The sequence below is a fragment of the Antechinus flavipes genome, chromosome 3 (assembly GCF_016432865.1).
Source record: "Antechinus flavipes isolate AdamAnt ecotype Samford, QLD, Australia chromosome 3, AdamAnt_v2, whole genome shotgun sequence".
NCBI lineage: Eukaryota > Metazoa > Chordata > Mammalia > Dasyuromorphia > Dasyuridae > Antechinus > Antechinus flavipes.
In genome coordinates this window covers 256,605,080-256,627,835 of record NC_067400.1, presented here as the reverse complement: position 1 = coordinate 256,627,835, position 22,756 = coordinate 256,605,080, and the positions used below count along the sequence as shown (strand labels likewise).

The 22,756-nt window shown below is 34.3% G+C and overlaps 1 long non-coding RNA gene across 1 annotated transcript in view; it reads right to left on the bottom strand.

Annotated features, from left to right (window-relative positions):
• LOC127553893 (uncharacterized) overlaps positions 1–18,343 on the bottom strand; it is a 77,061-nt gene extending 58,718 nt beyond the window's left edge. Inside the window, exon 1 of the long non-coding RNA XR_007951838.1 lies at positions 18,234–18,343. This is a non-coding gene — a long non-coding RNA (uncharacterized LOC127553893). The remainder of the gene's footprint in view (positions 1–18,233) is intronic.
• Positions 18,344–22,756: the final 4,413 nt, after the last annotated feature.

Below are 22,756 nucleotides of genomic sequence, written 5' to 3'. Positions count from 1 at the left end.
AGAAAACACCACAGAAAACCTAAAATCTACCTGGAATAACCTCTATATCCAATAGATGTTCAGATGTTGGAATTGTGTCTCAGGAAGATTTTCTGCTTTCCTTTTTCTCTTCCTCAGAAAAATTGGACGCCCGATTTTTTTTTTTTTTTACCAATATAAAAACCTACTTTTTCAGTAAAGCTTATATAAATGTCAGACTTTGTGAATGCAACAACAATTCCATATTATTATCATTAGGTAACATATTTGCTATTATTAAAAAAAAAACCTGGTTTTTCTGGGTTGGTATTTCTTTAACTATTCCATAGACTTTTCCTTTCCTACTATGTAATACTCCCTGTGCTCTGTCCCATATCTGGGATTCCCCTATCTCCATATCTGGACATTTCTATACTTTGAATATTTCAAGCTAGAAATTCATAGTTTTCTATGTGCTTTAGTGTTACATTGCTTATGATCTAACTAAACAATGGCAAAGCACACCAGATCTAACAGCATTTCTTTGCTATCTATAAAAATTACCTATCTTTAAAAAAATTACCTATGTAATTCTGATGCTAGAAAAGCGGTAGATTGAATCAAGCATGACAAGCAAACTGATCCAGGAGTTAAACCCAGGACCAGTCTCAGATGTCACGGAGCATGAATCTACTTGTAGTAGACAGTCTCAGTCTTCCTCTTCCTGTCATGGAATAAAGGCACTCTGACAATATCCCTGGTAGTAATCCTTTACTTGTTGGCTTCTTTCCTTTGAAGATGTGATCCCAGACTTATGTGAGGGGGAAATGTTATCTTAGTTTGGAAGTATTCATATTGGCCCCAATAAAGGAGGATTAATTAAACAACCTTAATACCCTTTCCCTTTTTGACTATTTTTTTATTTTTTTCATTTATTTTAATACACATTGTTTTATGAATTATGTTGGGAGAGAAAAATCAGAACAAAAGGTAAAAACCATGAGAGAGATTAAAAAAAAAAAAACAGAAAAAAAAAGAAGTGAACATAGCATGTGTTGATTTGCATTCAGTCTCTTTAGATCTTTTTCTCATTGCAGATGGCATTTTCTGTCCATCCTGTCCCTGTGTTTTTAACTTTTGAATTCTTGGCACTTAGCATAAGTCCAGGCACATAAAAAGTGCTTAACAAATACTTTTTGATTTATTAAATTGACATCAACTCAAAATAAATAATATTCATATAAAAATAATAAATATTATACTTACATTATATGAATCTCACAACACCCCTGAAGGGTCAATACTACTATTAGTGTTATTATATCCATTTGACAGATGAAGATGATGAGGGTCCAAAATGTAAATGTTCTATTAATTAATTACTTTTGATGTATGTTTATATAAAGAAATAATTGCATGAGTACAGTTCCTTGAAATATCAGACTTCTTTAGTCATATGGTAATAGCAGTGTTGACCAAAAGTAGGCTTACAAGGACATGAGTTATATAGCATGAGGAGAGTTTTGATCTACACTGGTAGAAAAAGTACCCAAGTTAGTGGACTGGTAGATTCATCAAAGTATTATTAGCTGTATATAATTGATTTTGAGATTTTATTCTTCTCTGTTATGACTGTTCCATGAGATAATTGAATTTCACCAATCCAAACAAGCCTGAATACATGTAGAGAGGGAGAAATTTAGGAATCAGTCAATCAAATTCATCAATAAACATTCTAAGTCTCTACTAAGTGCCAGGATTTGTGAAGGAGATGATATGGATAAATTAGAAATAATCAACACAGAGAAGACAGTAGAATTAAAAGGAATCAGGAAGACTTCCCAAGGAAGTCAGCTGAGAGTTGAAGGAAGCCAGGAGACAGACAGGAGGAAGGAGAGGCATTTTTCATAACAATACAGTTTTCTGAATAGAATAAATTTTCTTCTGGAACACTATCTTGTTCTTTCTTTATGCACTGAGTATATATTATTTTGTACTGTCATCTATCTTTGTGTCTTATTCCCCAACTGGACTATTAGCTACATAAGAATATAACTATGTCTCATCTAAATTGTGTCTTCCCTAGCACTTAGTTCAGATGGAACTTTATAAATGTTTGTTGAATTTAATTTTGTTTGTATTAGGTTAGAAACTTTTTCTCAAAGTTTCTACTTGATGATTCCATCATTATAGTTCTTTGAATATAGAAAGGCTTTTCACTGGTAATTTTGAATCAGGATCATAGAAAAACAGGATTTAAAATGGAAAGGGATCTAAGAAGTCATTTACTTCAATAAGTCAATAAGGGAACTGAGGACCAAAATGGGAAAGTAGCTTGGCCAAGAATACATAGTCAGTGCCAATTCTGGGATTTAAAATCCAGGATTAATTTAATTTGATTAAATTAATTTAAACCTGGATTGGGTTTGTATTCGCTTAGCTTTGTTATGGTTATGAAACTCTTTTTACTAGTATATGTGGTGTTTTTCTTCTTTAAAATAGTGGTTCTCTCTGGGAGAAAGGTTTCTCAAGGGGAGGTTTTCTGGAGGCAGCCTTAGTTTTAATCACCCAAATACAGCCAGCTCATAAACGTTCACATCTTTTATTGCTTCCTCCAAAATAGCCCGGTTAGCTTAGAGGCCTATCTCTCTGCTTGGTTCCAAGAGCTCCCTCCGAATGTCTCCAAATCCAAAGGTTTGTCCTTCAGCCTCCAGCCAGCCAGGTGGAAGTTGTAATGAATCTTTCTTGCCTCTAAGAAAGGGCTTCTGGCTGAACTCACTTGTCATTCCCCTCTCAATCTAAATTCAGCTGAACTCTCTACTGAGTCTGCTTCTTATATATTATCTCCTAAAGGTTTACCCCTCCCCTCCAAGGAAGGGATTAAGGGAGGTGTGAATTAGGCTATTTCATACTAAACCCTGAAATCTCTCAACCGTGTGAATTCCAATGAGTACAGGTGTGAACACAAGCATTATATCAATTAGTTCTACTTAGTACCTTGTTTTAGGTTCTGGCCCAAAACATCTCCTTGTAAGATCAGATCAGTGATACTGAACCATGCTAAATTAGATAATTATTGTCTCTATCAACTCTAATGACTTAACAGTTTGTAAATATTCCAACAAGTATAGTCCAAATTTAGTTCATTTTATCAATATAGATCATAATCAAGGCTTCTCTCAATTATATATCTCCTGATATAACCCCATGTTATGGTATTCTTTGGGTCAGCATCCCATTCAAAGCTATGGGTGGTTCAGAAATGGCGAGGGTTCACCATTTAATAACAATTAAAAAAAAAAGTCTGGAGAGATCTCTAGAAGCAAAGCAAAGTTTATTATACATTCTTGGGAGAAGGGCATCTTACCCCATTTAACAGGCGATCAAAGGGAGGAAGCACCTCCTGTGGGCAGGGTTAACACTTTAATCCCTAACGAAAATACCCCCTCTCACCATTGACCCTCATCCTCATTGGCTGAGGGTCTCACATTCTAAACGGGAACTACCCAAGAAATTGAACTTAACCAAAAAGTACATAGTTGCCCATATTTGACTGAAATATGGAGAAAATGATGTCATGGGAGGATAGCAGGAAGGGGACTTAGGTATGCCCTTGGATCAATGCTCAGAGTCCTTCAGGTCTACTCAAACTCTGAAGTAGATGTAGCCTTACTCAATTTTCACAACTGTCTTGAAAGATATCAACCTCATCTCATTCAGCTACAATTCACAAGCCCCTGACCATGTTTCTTTTACCATTTTAGTTGTTTTTCAGTCACATAATTCTTTTTCACCCCATATATATGGAGTTTTCTTGACAGAGATACTGAAGTTTGCCATTTCCTTCTCCAACTCATTTTACAGTTGAGGAACATGAGGCAAATAAGGTAAAATGGCTTGGTCAGGGTCTTATAGTTAATGTCTGAGGCCAGATTTGAAGATCAGTCAGTCTTTCTGAATCCGGATCCAGAACTGTGTTCCAAGGTGCCATTTAGCTATCCTTTTTTACCATATCATCTAGAAAAGTTAAAAGCAAAAGACAATTGAGCATCATGGCAAAACAAATGCCAAGGAAAATTTTTCCTATTCATAAAGAGGTATATTTTTCTGCATGTGTCAGAAGAAGGAAATTAGGGAATACTCTTGACCAAGGAACTCATATGCAGTGGACAGACATTTGGGGAATATGCATGGTAAAAGAATATATATAGCCAGGCATTGTTTTCTAAGTTAGCATCCTTAGTGAAACTCCTGCCCAATGCAGCTACATGCTTCCATGCAGAACTCTAAATATCATCTGTTGATCTTCTATTGATTTTGTGATGCCGCTGGCTATAAATTTCATTCTGTGGACTTCTTAAAAGCTAGCATACTTTTGGAATATTCTTCTTGGCCAATTCTTCTACTTACTGTTATCTGCTGGTGTCCATCTTGGACCAAAAGAATAGTTATTTAAAGATTCTATGTCTATTTGAAAGGAGTCTCAAAGTACATTAAAGATCTGTGCTTGCAATGCTTACCTTCTTTTGTCATAAATGATATTTTATTTACTAACTATTCTGGTAGAATAAAGCTAGAATTGTATAAATAACTGTAATCCATCTTTCAAGACACAGCAATATCACCATGAACAGCAATAGATACTTGGGTTTGGGACACTATGTACAAGGGATATGACTGGGATTTGTGAGTGGAAAATTCTGGGAATAAGATGGGAGGATATTTGAGAGAAGTAAGCATGTTCTCCATCTTAAAGAAGATACACATTTAGATGGACTTGTTTTATTTTCCCAGCACTTGCATCCAGAGGGATTGTGAGAACCAATGATCACAGAGACATTGTTCACAGATTTGGTTTTATAGAGAACACACAGCTGGATGAGAAAGCAGTTCTTCACTGATGCTACTCTTTCCTCACTCCAACCCTCTGGGCCAATACATTGGAGGAAAGGTACCCTCTCCCACTGGCACAATTGGGAAGATCAGCTGTTCCTTTCATTTAGACAAATCTCTGATTGTCATACTTTCACTTTGTTGATCATCTCTTACTTCAACACCATCACCACTTTGGATATTCTGTTCATTCTCTTCCCTCATTTTATTTTCTTATTATTTCTCCTTAATATATAAAAACTATTTTCATCATACTAATTTTGGAAATGTGGTTATAGTGCTAAGGACTAAAAGGTTTGAGGAGAGGTATTAGGATAGAATGGATATATTCAATTCATTCATTATTCAGTGAACAGGACAACCACTGAGGCCAAAGTGGCCTAAATAATGTGATAAAAATTGTCCAAGGATCCCTTGATAGATATTGGGGCTAATTATAAATCAACAATGCAAAGAAAAACTGGCTCATTATGTTCAGAGCATAGAAATCACTAAAATAAAAATCAGTGAGCCCAGAGCACGATGCCATCTTATATAGGTTTTGATTACATAGGCAAGACAAGTACAAAGTAATTTCCCAGAAACCAGAAAAGGAAGGTAATGATTTACACATCAAAGCATAGAGGACAGAAGGGGAAGATCTATATTAGATTAAAAAAAATAGAACCTAGTCACTAAACACTTGAGCTATAAGGAGATAGAGTTTTATATATATTCAGATAGCAGAATAGAAATTAATAAGTTAACACCAGAGCTATAGTTGATGCATCAGCATTATTTTATAGACCCTAGCTAGTTATATGATCTGCTCATTTTAAGTAAATGTAGTAAGAAAGTTGAACAAGAAATTCTCTTTTGAAAAGGAGAATTAACCATCTTGCTGCAGCTCCAACACTCACAAAACAAAGTTTTAAAGCAGCCAAAGAAATAAATGGAAAGGGTAAAGACCAGAGACTATTTTGTTTAAATTTATTCATCTATATGCAAATATAAGTTCAATTTTATAAACCTAATAGTAAAAACACAAGAGAAGAAGCCAGGAAAACAATTACTTACTCTGCTTTCCCCGAGTCCTTATCCCCCGTATCCAGTCTCTATCTCCTGCAAAGGAGGCACTTAAGCAGAGGTACACTGTAAATGTTAAACAAACAGCTCACCAAAAAAAAAAAAAAAAAAAAAAAAAAAAAGCCAAATAATCTGCATGAACATATTCTCTTCTCTTTTACATTCTTAAGTTTAGACAGTCAACAAAATCACAAATCAAGTCCTGATTTGTACCATTTGTCCATTTTCACGGTATAAATGCTCACACTGAAAAAAAAAAATCTAAGAACCTGATCTAATTAAAAAATGGAACTCATTCAAATTCCATTACTCCATTATGTTGGATAATAGACTCAATATGATTTTAAAAGATCAGATTTTTACATGAAATTTTGTACAAATGAATGTGAATATACTTTGATATCAAATACTAATTGTACATGTTAAAATATAAGAAAATAGGACTAGATTGTGTGTGTGTGTGTGTGTGTGTGTGTGTGTGTGTGTGTGTGTGTGTGTAAAAGGCCTTGGGGACTTGGACTACAAGCTCATATGAGTGGACAGAGTAACACAGAAGTCTTATAAAGTTTTTTCTTAGGTGGGATACAGTCTAGAATGAAGGTGTCAGTTTGACTTGGTTAGACCCTGTTTGGACTATGACATTCAATTCTTACTGCTACATTGAGACACGAGTAAATTTCAGAGGAAAACAGAAATGGTAAGAGGACTTGAGATGAGACTCTATGAACCTCCTTGAAAAGAACTGGGAACTTTTAAGTTGGATAATAGAAGACAATCCTGGGAGAGAAGAAAGGATTGGAAGTATATTTGAATATGTAAAAGGATGTCATGTGGAAAAGAAATCAAATTTGTTTTGCATGATACCAGAGAGGACATGACTAAGAATGTCTTAATACAAAACTTGGAAAGATTTGGAACACCAAAGACCCTGTATAGGACAAAATGGAACTCACAAGTAACTAAAGCAAGACTGTTTTCTTGAGGGGAGATATACACAAAATGAGCGACAGTTATGGAGAATGATAAAAACAAGTCTTCTCTACTCAAATCAGGATATAACTAGGTACCCTCCTAATTCCATGGAAGATGTGGAAAATCCTCTACAAAACCAGCAAATCTGATGAATTTTTACAAGGTTTTTATCTGATTCTAATAAGAGCAAAGGTAGGAAGGAACTTGGCCTTGGGGCTCAATGCTGCCTCTTAGGGAAAAAAAAATTCCTTGAGAACTGGAAAGTAATTGATATTCAACTGAGGAAAAGGGACTTGTGGCCATTACTGCTGTTCTTACTCTGCCAGGATGAATTGATATCAGGAATTTTTGAGGTTTCCTGGGGCCTCTTCATTTAAAGACTTAAGAGACCACTCACCAAAAGGTAAGTAAATGTGAAAAAATAAAATTCAAGCAGGACTTGAATGAATAGCTATGAGATAATACCACAAAGCTACCCCTTCATGGTGTTTACTTTATACAGGTTTTCAGATTCTTTCAATTATGCCAATTAATTGTGCTGATTTTTTTCTTTTCTAAATAATCCATATGGATTAGCACTCTGAGAAGGAGAGGAGGAATATTAAAAAATGATTATGGTGACATGAGAAACAGAAAATATCAGTAAAATTTATTTTTTTTTAAATAAAGGGTAATACTACTGAATTTCTCATAAGGAACAAATGAAAGTCACAATTAAAAGTATTTCAGCTTGAGGTTTGGAGGGGAAAAAACAAAAAACAAACCCCAAATTTTCTTTCAGAGTTGTACAAAAGTGACACAGAATGCTTCCACAGATTCTGGCTTCACTTGAAACAGACCATTTGTGGCTGTGGTAGAACACATTCCTGTTGAGGGACAGGTTAGACTAGATTTAAAATGGAATAGATGGATTATAAGTCTTCCACAACTCTGAGATCCTGTTATTCTTTTATTTCTGTGATCATAGGTTACCAAGAAGCAATGTGGCATAACATAAACAGTCCTGAACTGGGAATTAGGAAAGAAGTATTCTAATACTTGCTTTGTCCCTAACAAAGAGTTGATTTAGCACAAGTCATTTCGCCACACATTTTTCTCATCTGTATTATGAGAGATTTGTACTAGATTCTCTCTAGAATCCTTTCCATCTTCTTTTAACCTCATCTTTAAAAGGAAATAATTATCCAATTCTATTTTTATTCATAACACATATAAATTAGAGAGAATGTCCCATACTACTAAGGAAGGAAGGAAAAGGAACAGGGAATTCAAGCAGTTACATAGCATCTCACTCATATTTTTAACTTAAACCATCTTCATGCTATAGTATCCTCCACTTTCCAAAAGGAAACTTTTGGAGACTTTTCCTTATCTTTGTCTTCTATCCCCTCATGTGGCTTCTCCAGGTCCTCATGTTGACCTGTTAGAGAATCTCATGATTGCATATGGCGGAACATCATTGGGAGCAGCAATTGAAACTGTAGAAGGTACTATATGCTCATTACCTTTCTTCAGCATAAGATTTTCAGTACCAGGTACCAACAATAAATATCCAGAATCCATAGCAAAATATAACCAATGTTTTTTTTTTTTTTCTTAAATTTCAGAATTAGGACTTAAGAAAAATCTGTTAAGCAGAATTTTTGCAACAATCTAGTAAAAGGACCTTGTTATACTTATTATCTATATATATATATAATGAGTTACTTGAGTTGTCTTGATAAACACAAGCTGAGGATGGGAATCAAATTCTCCTTCCTGTCATGATTTAGTGATAGTCACTTTAAAAATGAAATCCCTATAAAAATCTCTTGATTTACCAGAAAAAGTTACCCTAATTTCAAAATACTATGGAGTCACAATGTTCTCAGATCCCTATATAGCTTTAATATATAGCAAAAGGATATAATTAGTTCAGGGAAAAGATTTTTAACGAAATGATCTCATAATAAGAATAACATTAAATATTTTCCCCATGAACTTTAAGCAGATTCTCCCATAAATACACGTATCATTAGTGAGAAAAATGAACAACGAAAGAAAATATGTGTGACTAGGAGAAAGACATGGAAATGTCCACAATGGAAATAGCTATGTCCATGGCTTATATGTGGGAGGATATATAAGCAGGCCCAACACATATCCAGGGCATATGTATGAAGAAATAATATCTTCATCATAACAGTCAATAATGCTTTCTAATATATTGCTCCTACCAAGCTGGCTCATTTCTAGTTTTTATTCGACATTGCCCTTTCTGGATGCTGCTCTACTAAGCATTGTTTTGATCAGCATGTTTTCATTGCCCACTGAAACTCCTTTTAGTAGTACTGTGTTAAATCCATATTATCTTCTAGATACTTATGTAAGTAGACTTTCTAAGTCCATAGCTGTGAAACTTTTCTTCATTCAGCTTCTGGTTTCACCTGAAAAATCTTAATTATCTTTTCCGTATGAAAAGAGTGGTCTCTACAATACTCTTTTGGTTTAAAAAACTGTTCACATAGTTCAGAGAAACAGCTAACTTCAGCTATACAATCAACAGCAGCACCAGAGAAAAAGAAATGGAAAAAAAAACTTCTCTGCTTTTCTGCTCCCCTTACAGGTTGATTTTTTGAGTTTTGGCTTTGGGGTTCCATATCTCCAGCATAAGATTTTCAGTACCAGGTACCAACCCTTTTAGAATACAAAGCAAAGACATGTTTGATTTGACAACCAGTATCTTAAGACTAGGGCAGCTAAATGGGGCAGTGAATAAAACACTAGGGGCTGGAGTCAGAAAGATCAATTCAACTCTGACCTTGGGTACTTTCTGGCTGTGTAATCCTGGGCAAATCATTTAATCCTGCCTACTTAAAACTGGAAAAAAAAAATGGCAAACCATTAAGTATTTTTGCCAGGAAAACATCATGGATAATTGCTCCGCAAATCATGAAGAGCCAAACATAACTGAACAATAACAGCAATGTTCAGATTCAAGACTATTTTTAGTAGCAGGAAGAAGTACAAGTTTCTCTTACCTCCAAATCTAGAAAATTGTCTAAATTAAATTGTAATTTAGAAATGCAAGAAAGAAAAATCATGAGATATTTTTCCATCCCAAATAGGCATTGGGAAATAAAGAGAGGTCTTTGAACACTGGAAATATATAGATTCTGAGCAGGCATATGCTGCACAAAGCATTCATTCCATCATGAGGATAAGGTGTATCAGGGCAAGAAGAGATTTCAAATCGAGCATAGAAGGACCTAAATTTGTGTAAGATTCAGGAAAAGGGTCTGATTGGTAGCTTTGTCATTAACTACCCAGTTCTGAGTCACAGATCCAGAGTAGACTAACTAGAGAATTTGCATTTCAAGGATAGTATTCTAGGATCCCAAGCTTTGCATGGAGTAAAGAGTAAGTTTCCATTGCAACTAATAAATGTGATTTGAATCCCAAAGTTGAGCATGGTCTCAGTTTTAGCTTCCATTCCAATCTGAATATTGTATAGAAATGTCCAGGACAGGAGTTTCAGACCAAAAGAAAGTCCAAATTCCATTGCTCTGAATTAATAGGATTTTCTAGCTGTCTAATAGTGGCTAGGTCCAGGAACTGCCTTTTGGAACTCCATACTGGACAGAAAAATAGAAATGTTGTTTCAAACCCAAACTCAGATCAGGAATTTGCAGAGCATATCCCAGGAGGGAAGGGGAAGACAGCAAAAGTCAAACTTTGTCATGTATTAGATCATTTTGGGATCATTTAAAGTTTGTACATCTCCTGCCTACTCTGTCCCTGTCCTTGAGATCCTAGAATAATACAACACTCAATATGCTCAAGAAATCAGTTAAAGGATGATCCTATACTTTCTCCCCAGATATGTATAGAATCTGGCTCTAAAATAAAGTCCAAAGTTCAAAGTCAGGAAGTAGGCTGGAAAAATGAGCAAAAAAAAAAAAAAAAAAAAAAAAACAAGCAAACAAAAAAAGAGAACTCCACCATTTTAAAAAAATTACAATGGTGACATGGAAATTCAAAACACAAATTCAAAAGAAGAGAATGGATCCAAAAACATGTACTAGCAAAACCTTAAAAAAAACATAATTTGTATACAAATTCAACTAGAATTCATGAAAGAAATGAGGTAAGAAAGGTTTTTTTAAGAGTGTAAAATGTTTTTTTTTTTTAAATGAGTGAAATGAAAGAAAATGAGGAAGAAATAGAAAAGAACTGGTAGATATAGAAAAAAAGAATTGAAAAAGTACTCAACAGTCTTGCCAGAAAAAATACAAAACCTTGCCCAAACAATAAACTTTCAGAAAAACAGAATGGACAAAAGAAAACACAATAAGAAATTATTAAATAAAGTCAAATGGTTGAAAAAAACAGAAGAAAGTAGAACCTAGATATCCTATTTTAAAAACCATAAAAGAAAATTGTTCAGATTTTTTAGAATCAGAAGGCAAAGTATAGCTAAAATTGAATAGTCACTTCTCTAAAGAAACCCCCAAATGAAAATTTCCAGAAATATTATAACCAAAATCTAGAGTTTCTAGGTCAAAGAAAAACAACTGCAAATAGTTAGAAGCGGGCAATCAAGCAACAAGAATATATATTCAGGATCACACAAGATTCAATAACCATTACCATAAAATAGAAAAGGAACCATGAATTATGATATTCTGAAAAGTAAGGAGAATCGGCTTTCAAGCAAAAATAGCTTTCCAAAAAAAAAAAAATTTCTCCCCAAAGTATAAACTTATAGGGATGAAAAGAGACCTTTAATGAAATAGAGTATTTCTAAGCATTTGAAATGAGGGAAAAAAAACAGAGCTCCAAAGAAATGCTGAAGTGTAAACACAGTTGTCATCAAGAGGGACCTAACAAGATAAATATGAGAGAATAACCATGGGAAATAAATAAAGACAAATTGCTTTCTAATATGAGGAAATAAAACATGTGTCTCCTCTGAATCCTATCACCACCAGAAGTTAAAAATAGATTCTAATTAGATAAAAAACCTGGGAGTAGTTTGATTATATCTTGATGATCTTAAAAAGAATGAAAAGAGAAAGGAAGAAGAATTCATTAGTGGGGGAAAAGAAGGTTAAGGAAAAAATTGAAAAGGAGGAGAAAACAGGGGAAGTTGTTCAAACTGGAATCTCAACTCTAAAATGGTGAAAGAAAGAGTACACACACACACACACACACACACACACAAAATTGAATACAGAAAATGTATTTCACTACAAAGAGAAAGAGAAAGGAGAGAGAGAAAATAAGATACTCATAAACCATAAAATGCCATAAAGCAATTTTACTAATAGCAAGAGATTAAAATAATACAATTTCCAGTCCTTTCTAAAATCAGCTTGTTCATCATTTTTATAGAACAATAATTTTTCTTCACATCCATAGCCAGCACAGCAACCATTAACAGTAGGTCAGGAAAATATATTCTCTATAGCTCAACTTAGGTTGCAACCACATATGGGTCTCATAACTTAAACTGTGAGAGTTGCAAAATTATGAATTATTGTCAGTAAATTTTTGATTTGTATACCTATTATACACACACACACACACACACACACACTCACATATTCACAAATACATATACACACATACCCAGGGTCATATAAAAATTTCTCAGGTAAAAAGGAGTCAAGAGTGGAAAAAGTGGAAAAGAGTAATACTTCTCTATAAGATGTCAGGAGTTCTTTTAAAACTATTAACATCAGCTTCCTCCAGGTTAGGCCTATTATGCATGAGGAGATAAGGACCCAAATGATCTCCTCATCTTCTGAAAAGACCATCTCAACCTAGATTAAACATATAATTGTTCCTTCCACATTTCATCCTTTGGTAGATATCATTGTAAATCTGCTACAAGTCTTGCTCTACACTGTTGTCTGTTGGATTCTGTTCTTCTAGAAACTGTTTTTCCAAATATTGCTCTAAAAGAAAATGTCCAGCTATATAGTGGATACTGATTTACTTGGATCTCTGCTGAGTCCCATTCTGTCCAGAGCAGTTACATTGAATACTGCTTTACTGCATGAGTTGGCTCTGCATTTTCTTTTTTTTAAGTTTCTTTTTTGCTTTTTTTTTAATTTATTTTTTTAATGCACATTGCATTATGAATCATATTGGGAGAGAAAAATCAGAGCAAAAGGGAAAAACCATGGGAGAGATTTAAAAAAGAGAGAGAGAGAAGAGAAGTAAACATAGCATGTGTTGATTTATATTTAGTTTCCTTAGTTCTTTTTCTGGATGCAGATGGCATTTTCTGTCCAAAGTCTACTGGAATTGCTCTGGATCACTGAACCACTGAGAAGTTATTGTGTGCAATGTTTTCTTGGTTTTGCTTGTTTCACTCAGCATCAGTTTGTGTGACTCTTTCCAGTCCTTTTTAAAATCAGCTTGTTCATCATTTTTTATAGAACAATAATTTTCCATTGCTTTCATATATCACAACTTGTTCAGCCATTCCCCAATTGATGGGCATCAACTCATTTCCCAATTTTTTGATATCCCAAAAAGAGCTGCTACAAACATTTTTGCATATGTGGGTCTTTTTTCCTCCTTTATGATTTTCTTGGGATACAGACCCAGAAATGGCACTGGTGGGACAAAGAGAAAGTATAGTTTTATAGCCCTTTGGTCATAGTTCCAAATTGCTCTCCAGAATGGTTGAGTCATTTCACAACTCTATTAGCAATGCATTAGTGTCCCAGTTTTCTCACATTCCCTCCAACATTTATCATTATCTTTTCCTATCATCTTCACCAATCTGAGAGGTGGAAAGTAGTATCTCAGAGTTGTTTTAATTTGCATTTCTCTAATCAATAGTAATTTACAGCATTTTTTCAAAGTGACTATAGATGGCTTTAATTTCATTAGTTGAAAATTGTTCATATACTTTGATCATTTATCACTTGGGGAACAACTGGTATTCTTATAAATTTGACAATTTTTTAAATATATTTTAGAAATGAGACTTTTATCAGAAAAACTGCTGTAAAGATTTTTTTCCCCAACTTTGTACTTCCCTTTTAATCTTGTTTCTGTTGTATCTTGTAATCTGTTTCTGCACATAATCTGCATATGCAAAACCTTTTTAATTTAATGTAATTAAAGTTATCCATTTTACCTTTTATAATGTTCTCTAGTTCTTCTTTGGTCATAAATTCCTCCCTTCTCCAAAGATCTGATAGGTAAATTATCCCTTGTTCTCCTAATTTGTTTATTATATCATTCTTTATGCCCCCATTTTGTACCCATTTTGAGGCTTATTTTGATATGGAGGGACAGATGTATGTCTATGCCGAGTTTCTGACACATTACTTTCCAGTTTTCCCAGCAATTTTTGTCAAATAGTTCTTATTCCAGAAGCTGGAGTTTGCGGGTTTATCAAATACTAGATTGCTATAGACCTTGATTTTTGTATCATGTGTATATAATCTATTTCACCAACCCACTACTCTATTTCTTAGCCAGTATCAAAAGGTTTTGATGATGTTTTATAATATAATATAGTTTTAGGTTTGGTACTGCCAAGCCACCATCCTTTATATATATATTTTTTTTATTAGTTCCATTAATAATGTAGACTTTTTGTTCTTCCAAATGAATTGTTATTATTTTTTTCTACTTCCATAAAATAATGTTTTGGAAGTTTGATTGGTATGGCACTGAACAAGGAGACCAATTTAGGCAGAATTGTTATTTTTATGGATATCAGCTAGGCCTAACCATGAGCAATTGATATTTTTTCAATTCTTTAGATCTGAATTTATTTGTATGAAAAGTATTTTGTAATTGTGTTCATATAGTTCTTGAGTTTGTCTTGGCAGATAAAACCCAAGTATTTTCTTTTTTCAACAGTAATTTTAAATGGAATTTCTCTATCTCGTGCCGATGGGCTTTGTCAGTTTTATATATATATATATATATGTGTGTGTGTGTGTGTGTGTGTGTGTGTGTGTGTGTGTGTGTGTGTGTGTTCCACCCTTGATCTTATTGAAAACATATCCAGTTTCTCTCCATTACAAATAATGATGAGATTTAGGTTTGGGGGTTCCCTTTTGTCAGAGAACCAAATGATAAGGTCTAGATTTAGGGAACCAAAATGAGGTTAGGATTCCTGGTGGTCAGGGAGTTAAATGATAAGATCTAGTGGCAGGTTCGAGGTTCAGGGAGAAGTTTGGCTCCCCTACATGCCCTTGGGATTCAGATCAAAGGTAGAGGGTTTGGGGGAATCCTTTTCTGGTGGCACAGAGATTCTCTGTAAAGGAATTTACAGACCCAATGTAAGGCCAGAGAAACTGAGCAAGATAGAGATTAGAGAACAATTTAATAATTTATTAAATGGGAGAGATTTACTGGGACCAAATGAATCCATGTTTGGTCCCAGGGCTGAATGAGACTATTGTCTCAAAGAATCCAACAGTGAATGTCAAATACAAGATTCTTTTATAGGGTAACAAGAACAATGACATAATGGGGGAGGTACCTGGATGGGGATGATCTAATGGGGGCAGGCACCTAGGATGACATAATGGGAGGTACTGGAGAGGCTCCTAATATTCTAATGATGTCTAAAATGGATAAAGCCCTTTATCCCATCAAACATTAAGAAGGAATGATAATAGCCTGAAGTCTAAGATATAAGACCTTTATCCTATCAAAAATTAAGAGGGAATGGTTATAACCTGAGGCAAAGTAACTGAATAGGACAATTATAGAAACTGGGTCAGTACATTAAAAGAGAACTGTGGCACTACACCAAAAAGGCTAGACTGATAAAAGAGGTTTATTATTGGCATTGGGAAATCAGCCTTTACTATGCAAGAATAGAAAGGCTGAATTCCTCAGTGGAGGAGTTCTAGCAGAGAAGTGAAGTTTAGAGAAATTCTAACAGAGAGGCAAAAAGTCTCATTAGGGAAATAGGTGAGGATAAAAAGAGAGTAGCACTGGAAGAGAATATTATTCCAGTGGGCAGAGGCTTCCTTGGCATAGCATGGCATGTTTAAAACCTCTGCAAAGAGTTGTTTCAAATTGGCTCTTTTTATCTACAAGTAGGGTTTCAGCTTGGAATGGAATTTGAATAGAATTGAATGAATCTCTTTAATTCAATAGGACTGGAATTCTTCTAGCTCAAGATTGAACCAGCCCCACCTACATAACAGAATGAAGCTGTTTATCTTGTTTCCTTTGTGGGGTGGGATCCCCACAGGGACACAGGGTTGAAGGAGAATCTCTCCTTCAAGGAGTTTTAGAGAGTTTAGGGGTCCCTTCTTCAATAATGCTTGCTGTAGGCTTTAGATATGTCTCCGCATTTTCTAGCATGGGTTTTTCTCAGACACTTGACCCTAGTTTCTAAAAAAAGTACTCTTTGTATAACTCAATTTTCATCTCTGAAACTTAGTCTATGCCAGTATCATAATCTATGTATTAACTATTTACCCAATAAAAAGCAAATGGTTTTGGTATTTGGGAGTTACACAGTTTTCTAGCTCCAAATTCTATTTCCATTCTTCCATGTAGATGAGCAGAAAGGAGAAGTCTTAAGAAGAGAGGCCTAATGATTAAGTTATCTCTACTCTGCAAATCTACCCACATTCTTGGCGTTTCATGAGTTGATGTGCTCAGCAAAGCCTGAAAAAAAAATTATCTCATTTTAACATGAAGAAAAGTCTACAGTAAAACCAAGATACTTATAATTTTTTAAATTATTAATAATTAAAAATGAACAATTAACACCCAAAACTGACTAAACACTAACAATTGACACTAGTAGAATAAACTCCCAATAAGGTAATGAGTCTCCTATCAATGGAGACTAATGCTCTTTAAGCATAAAGTATAATGATTTATTAAGAATATTTTAAAAGGGATTTGTTTTAGATGAGGACTGGGGGCAGATAAACCCTAAGGATCTATGACTACACTAAAAATTCAATAGGAATTAAGAAAAGTGTTGATCATAGTAATAATAGAAACTTGTGAGCCTGGCAATAAGAATTATATATCAAAATCTGGAATGTAAAATGTAAACCTCCTGGATATGCTTCTCTCCTTTTTTTAATTAAAGCTTCTTATTTTCAAAACATATGCTTGGATAATTTTTCAACATTGACCTTGCAAAACCTTGTGTTCCCAATTCCCCCCCTTCCTCCTAGCTCCTCCCCTAGATGGCAAGTAATCCAATATATGTTAAATGTGGTAAAATATATACACAATTATCTTGCTGCACAAAAAAAATAAAAAATAAAAAAGGGAAAAAATGAAAAATAAAATAAAATTCAAGAAAATAACAAAACTCTATGTTGTAATTCACCCTCAGTTCCTACAACCATCACATCACAATGATGAAGAGACATCTTTTCATCACAAGATCACTGGAACTGGTCTGAATCATCTCTAGCCAAGTCTGCCAGAATTCATCAACATATAATCTTGTTATTGCTATTGTTATGCCACAGTAACCTTTTGATGTCCTGACCTAGTTTCCCCATTGTCCTATCTGCCTCAGTTATAACCTTTCCGTCTTAATATTTGATGAGATAAAGGTCTACCTCAGTTGCTCTGCCCCAAAACCCCAGGCTATAATTATTCCCTCTTAAATGGTTGATGAGATAAAGGTTTTATATCTTTGGGGTATAGACATTCCTTCTTAATGTTTGACAGGATAAAGGTTTATCCATTTTAGACATCATTAGAATATCAGTAACCTCCCCAGTACCTCCCTCTATTGTGTCATCCTAGGTGCCTCCCCCCATTATGTCATTGTTCTTGTTATCCTATAAAAAAGCTTGCTCTGTGATACTTAGGGCTGGATTCTTTGAGATGATAGTATCATCTAGCCCTGGCACCAACATGGATTCATTGGTCCCAGTATATATCTCTCCATTTATTAAACTATTGAATTGGTCTCTAATCTCTGTCTTGCTCAGTTTCTCCGGCATTACACCATGCACAATGAGAACCAAAATACTTTTAAAGGAAGAGAAAGTCAGTTGTCTTCTACACCATTTAAAGACTTTTGGCATTAAAAAACTGCGGAGAAAATAACATGTGATGGGAATGAGATTTTGCTATGATACACATTCCCAAGAAAAGGAAACAATTTAAAAGGAAGATAAAATATCTGATTCAGTTTTAGTTTCCTACTTAGATAAGACTAGGTAATGGGAAGAGTATAACCACAACAATAACAAAAATAATTCTTATAGGCTACCAGATTAGAGAAATATAATTCTCTATCTTCTAGTGCATATAAGTACCTTAAATACTTTGAAGAACTCAGTATCTACAGTCACAGAAAAATTTTCTAGCTCCCTTCCCCCATATAGTCTTACCAGTTTAACAGGTGGTCCAAACCACAAGAATTCAGACACCTTTTACAGGAGGCATTTTTTCTCATTTCAAAGAGAATTTACTCTACTAGGCCTCTTGCCCTTTCCCAGGCTTGCAACTTGTAGGTTACGGTATGTCTGGGAGTGCTACATTTCAACCAATGAGATAGGCTAGAAACTTTGGAACTCCATCAGCACACAATGATCAGTGACATTCCCAGCATTCCTAACATAGCTAGTAAACCAAAACTTTGTAAGAACAAATCTAATGACCTGCTGTTCTATCAGGTCCCTGCATTTACCATTTATTTCTAAACCAAAGGGTAGGATCTTTTTAAGTAAATTCTCAGCCTTAGGAAAAATAATTATAATCTCCTGATTTTAAAGTTTAAAAAAGCTTTATTTAGTGAAAAATGCTTTGGTCAATAAGAGTTTACTAGAACAGAGAGAAGAAAAGAGAGGGCACTGGGAAATGGGGAGTTGAGAAGCTTCTTTTGAAGGATTTTTTGGAGCTTTCTTAGGATACCCAGGTTAAAATAAAAACAGCAGTGACCTAATGCACTTGAGTACTTATTTAACATGTTAATAGGAAAATTGGTTTTTAATTAATGGCATGTTCATCTGATAAGTGTCTTGAAAAAAGAGGAAATCTTTGGGGTTTTTTTCTTTCAAGTTACAGTAAAGGTAGCTCCTGAAGGAACAAATATATTTATATCCAACATTCTTTTCTGCTTAAATTATGTAGTATCAGATCGTTGATGCTCAGGATCAAATCAAGGCATGAGAGGATTGTTTTTCACTCTCTTAGCACATGCACTCTATGTCTCTCAGATTTATACAGGATGTGATAGACAATTTATTGATCTACTCATATGCTTGTGGCATCTCTAAATTCTTCTGTAGACAACTTTGATATCAACTAGATTATCCATTGAGTTTACCTATCAGAAAAATGAAAAAGATCATCTGAACGAGAGATTCTCAAACCCGTTGGTATTGGGACCTTTTTTACAACTCTTAATAATGACTGAGAACCCCAAAGAGTTTTCATTTGCATGAACTATATCAATTAATATTTACTGTATTGGAAATTTAAACTGATAAAATTATAAAATATTTGTTCATTCATCCATTTAAAATAATAATAGCAAACTCATTTCATGTTAATATAAATAGCATTTTTATGAAAAAAACTTTTCCAAAGTGAAAAAAATAGTGAGAAGATAGGCATTGTTTTACATATTTCTGAAAACCTCTTTCAGGCATGGTTTGATGAAATTTTCCTGTCTTCTTCTGCATTTAATCCATAGCAATCTGTTGTTTTGTTTAAAATGATGAAGAAAATCTGGCCTCACATAGATATATAATTGGAAAAGGGAAGAATATTTTAATGGGCAAATAATGTCTTAGTATTATTGTGGAAAACAGTTTTGATCTCACGAATCCCCAGAGACTCTTCATGGGTTTATAGTTTGAGAGCCTTGCTTTTTGTCTAAATATTTGTTTACCTGAACTATCCTGGACAAAGGCAGTCCTTGACCAAATTGTGAAATTGAAGTTTATTTTGGGATAACCTCCCTGGACTGAAGCCCACATTCTATTTTAATATCAGTTTTCTATCCTTCTTTATTTAAGCTCTCCTCAGACACCAAATATATTTATTAGAGTCCTTGACTGAATGGAGACCTGAAAACCTCTAGAAACTCCAAGGATAAAATGACATTGCTTGGTTCTTTAGAGATGGCAAACTTCCTTGCTGGCCCAGTAATGTAAGAACTTGGTATTTTAGAATGACTTAATAGATTTGTCATTCCTCTGCCCCACTAGAAGAGGCAGCTTTTGGCTAATACTCTCTTGGATGAAACTTTCCAAGTGACAAAGTATCACTCCTGTAAGAGGAAAATAAATACAGTTCTATACTTAAATTCCTCCCACAAATGGCAGCGAGGTGGGGAAAGGAGAAGGCAAGGGACTGCATCGTGTTTCTCTTTGCCTTTGCCATTCTTTTGTGTTCTTCTACTTTAGGAGATGATCCCATGAGTTTCACAAGGTCCAGCTGCAGCCTTGAAGAGTTTAGCCACCACAAGGAAAGAAGCCACATGAAAGAAACTTGACTGTTCTATTTTATAATTCCTAGTACTGAAATGAAATATGGATTGTCTAATTATTAGTTTTGCTTAATTTTTTAATGTTCTAATTCTGTTCTAATCTTTCTATTAACACACACTGTGATTTTTGCACATTGAGCATTCCTCTTTCTATTTAGGAAGAAAACACCTGTCTCTTATTTAATTGATAGAATACATTGGGTAGTTCTTTTCCCACTTTCATTTTTGAAGAGGTCTTAGACAAAAAGGAACGGTTCTTGAGATGATAATGTTAGCAATTTCTCAATCCAGATCTTCTAAGACATCTGGAGAGTGATTCTTTTCATTTCACCTTGGTCCATTTGACTAGAGGTCAATAAATTGAGATTCAAGGCTAGAAGACCAAAAGTTTAACATCAGTAGATGGACATTTGCCAAATGGATAGCAACTCTAGAACAGAAAAAGACACACACACACATACACACACACACACACACACACACACGCACACACACATGCACACACATGCACACAGAGAATTAACAAGAAAGACAGTAAGAAAAAAAGAGAGAGAGAAAGAGAGAGAGAGAGAGGTGGGTAGATAAGATTTTATATAGTCTCAAGAGGACTTTACAGACTACAAAAGGAAGCTATCAGGTAAGGCTGCCACTTTTCTTATTTGTAAGGGTGAATAAGGACAAAATGTCAATGATTTGGGAAAGAATTTTGTTGTGTTGAGGTCATAGGAGCTACAAAGATCAAATTTGTTGCAGTAGGATAATGCATTTCTCTGAAAATTTTATTTGTTGTATCTCTGGATAAGGGGAGTGGGGTTTATGTCTAAATAAGAGAATGAATCATGGGAAAATAATGTTATTAATTAATTAATTGGTAAATAATAAATAATTTTGATTACATGAAATTAAAATATTTTGCGTAAGTAAAACCAATACAGCCAAAGTTAAAAGGAAAGTTTGGAATGGGGGCGGGGAGGGAGGAGAAGGGGAAAAGGAAGGGAAGATTTACAGCAGCTTTCTCTGCTAAAGGTTTCATTTCTCAAATACATAGGGAACTGAGCCAAATGTATACAAATAAAAGTCATTCCCTAATTGATAAATGGTCAAAGGATATGAACAGGAAGTTTTCGGAAGAAGAAATCAAAATTATAAGTAGTCACATGAAAAAATGCTCTAAATCATTACTGATTCAAAAGCTGCAAATTAAAACAATTCTGAAGTATCATCTCCCTATTATCAGATTGGTTAATATGACAGAAAAGGAAAATGACAAATATTGGAGAGGATGTGGGAAAGCACATGCACTAATACATTATTAATGTCCAACCATTCTGGAGAACAATTTAGAACTATGTCCAAAGGGCTAAAAATGTATGCATATCCTTAGATACTATACCCCTAGTAGGTCTGTATCCCAAAAAGATCAAAGAATAGGGGAAAGGGCTTATATGTATACAAATATTTATAGAAGCTCTTTTTGTGATGGTGAATAATTCAAATTCCTGGGGAGCCCATCAGTTGGGAAATAGCTGAACAATTTGTGGCATATGATTGTGATAGAATACTATTGTGCCATATAAAATAATGAGTAAGACAATTTCAGAAAAATGTAGGAAGACTTATATGGACTGATGCAAAGTTAAGTGAGCAGAATGAGGAGAACATCATCCATAGTAACAGCAATATTGTAATGAAGATCAGTTGCAAATGTCTTAGCTATTTTGATCAAAACAACAATCTAAGACAATATTGAATGTGTCACAATGAAAAACATGTTATTTATCTCCAGAGATAGAAAGATCTGATGGATTCTGAATGCACACTGAATCATCCTTTTTCCACTTTCTTTGTGTTTTTTGCTTTAAATGTTTTAACATGATTAATATGAAAATCTTTTTTATTATTTGATGTGTAAGTTTTCTTAATGTTTGGGGGAGAAACAGAAAGGAGAGAGAATTGAAAGTTAAAAAATTTAAATGAATGTTTAAAATATATATATTTAAAAAACAGTTATTAGAAGTGGTATAAAGGTTTTTAGCTTTATACTGGAAATAAAATTCAAATCAGGGAAAATATTTACAAATATAATATTTACCATCATACATTTCAACATTCATTTTTTAAAAAAGAAATTAACCAATGTTGGTCATTAATGACTTCTCATGAATTGTTTTATTCTCCAAAAGAGCTAGATATTTTTTCAGAAGACCCTCTTCTTTTGTCTCATTAAAAAACAGTAGAGTATTCTTTTAGAACCATACCTCACCAGTATGACCTAATAGTATGAAAACTGCAAGGTATGTTTGGGGAGGGATTGACTGGTGGTGAGCAAAGAGAGAAATCAAGATATACCTGGTTAACTAAATTAGGAAGAAGCTCTACTCAAAGTGAGAAAGAGAAGAAACCATGTAATGGATCTAC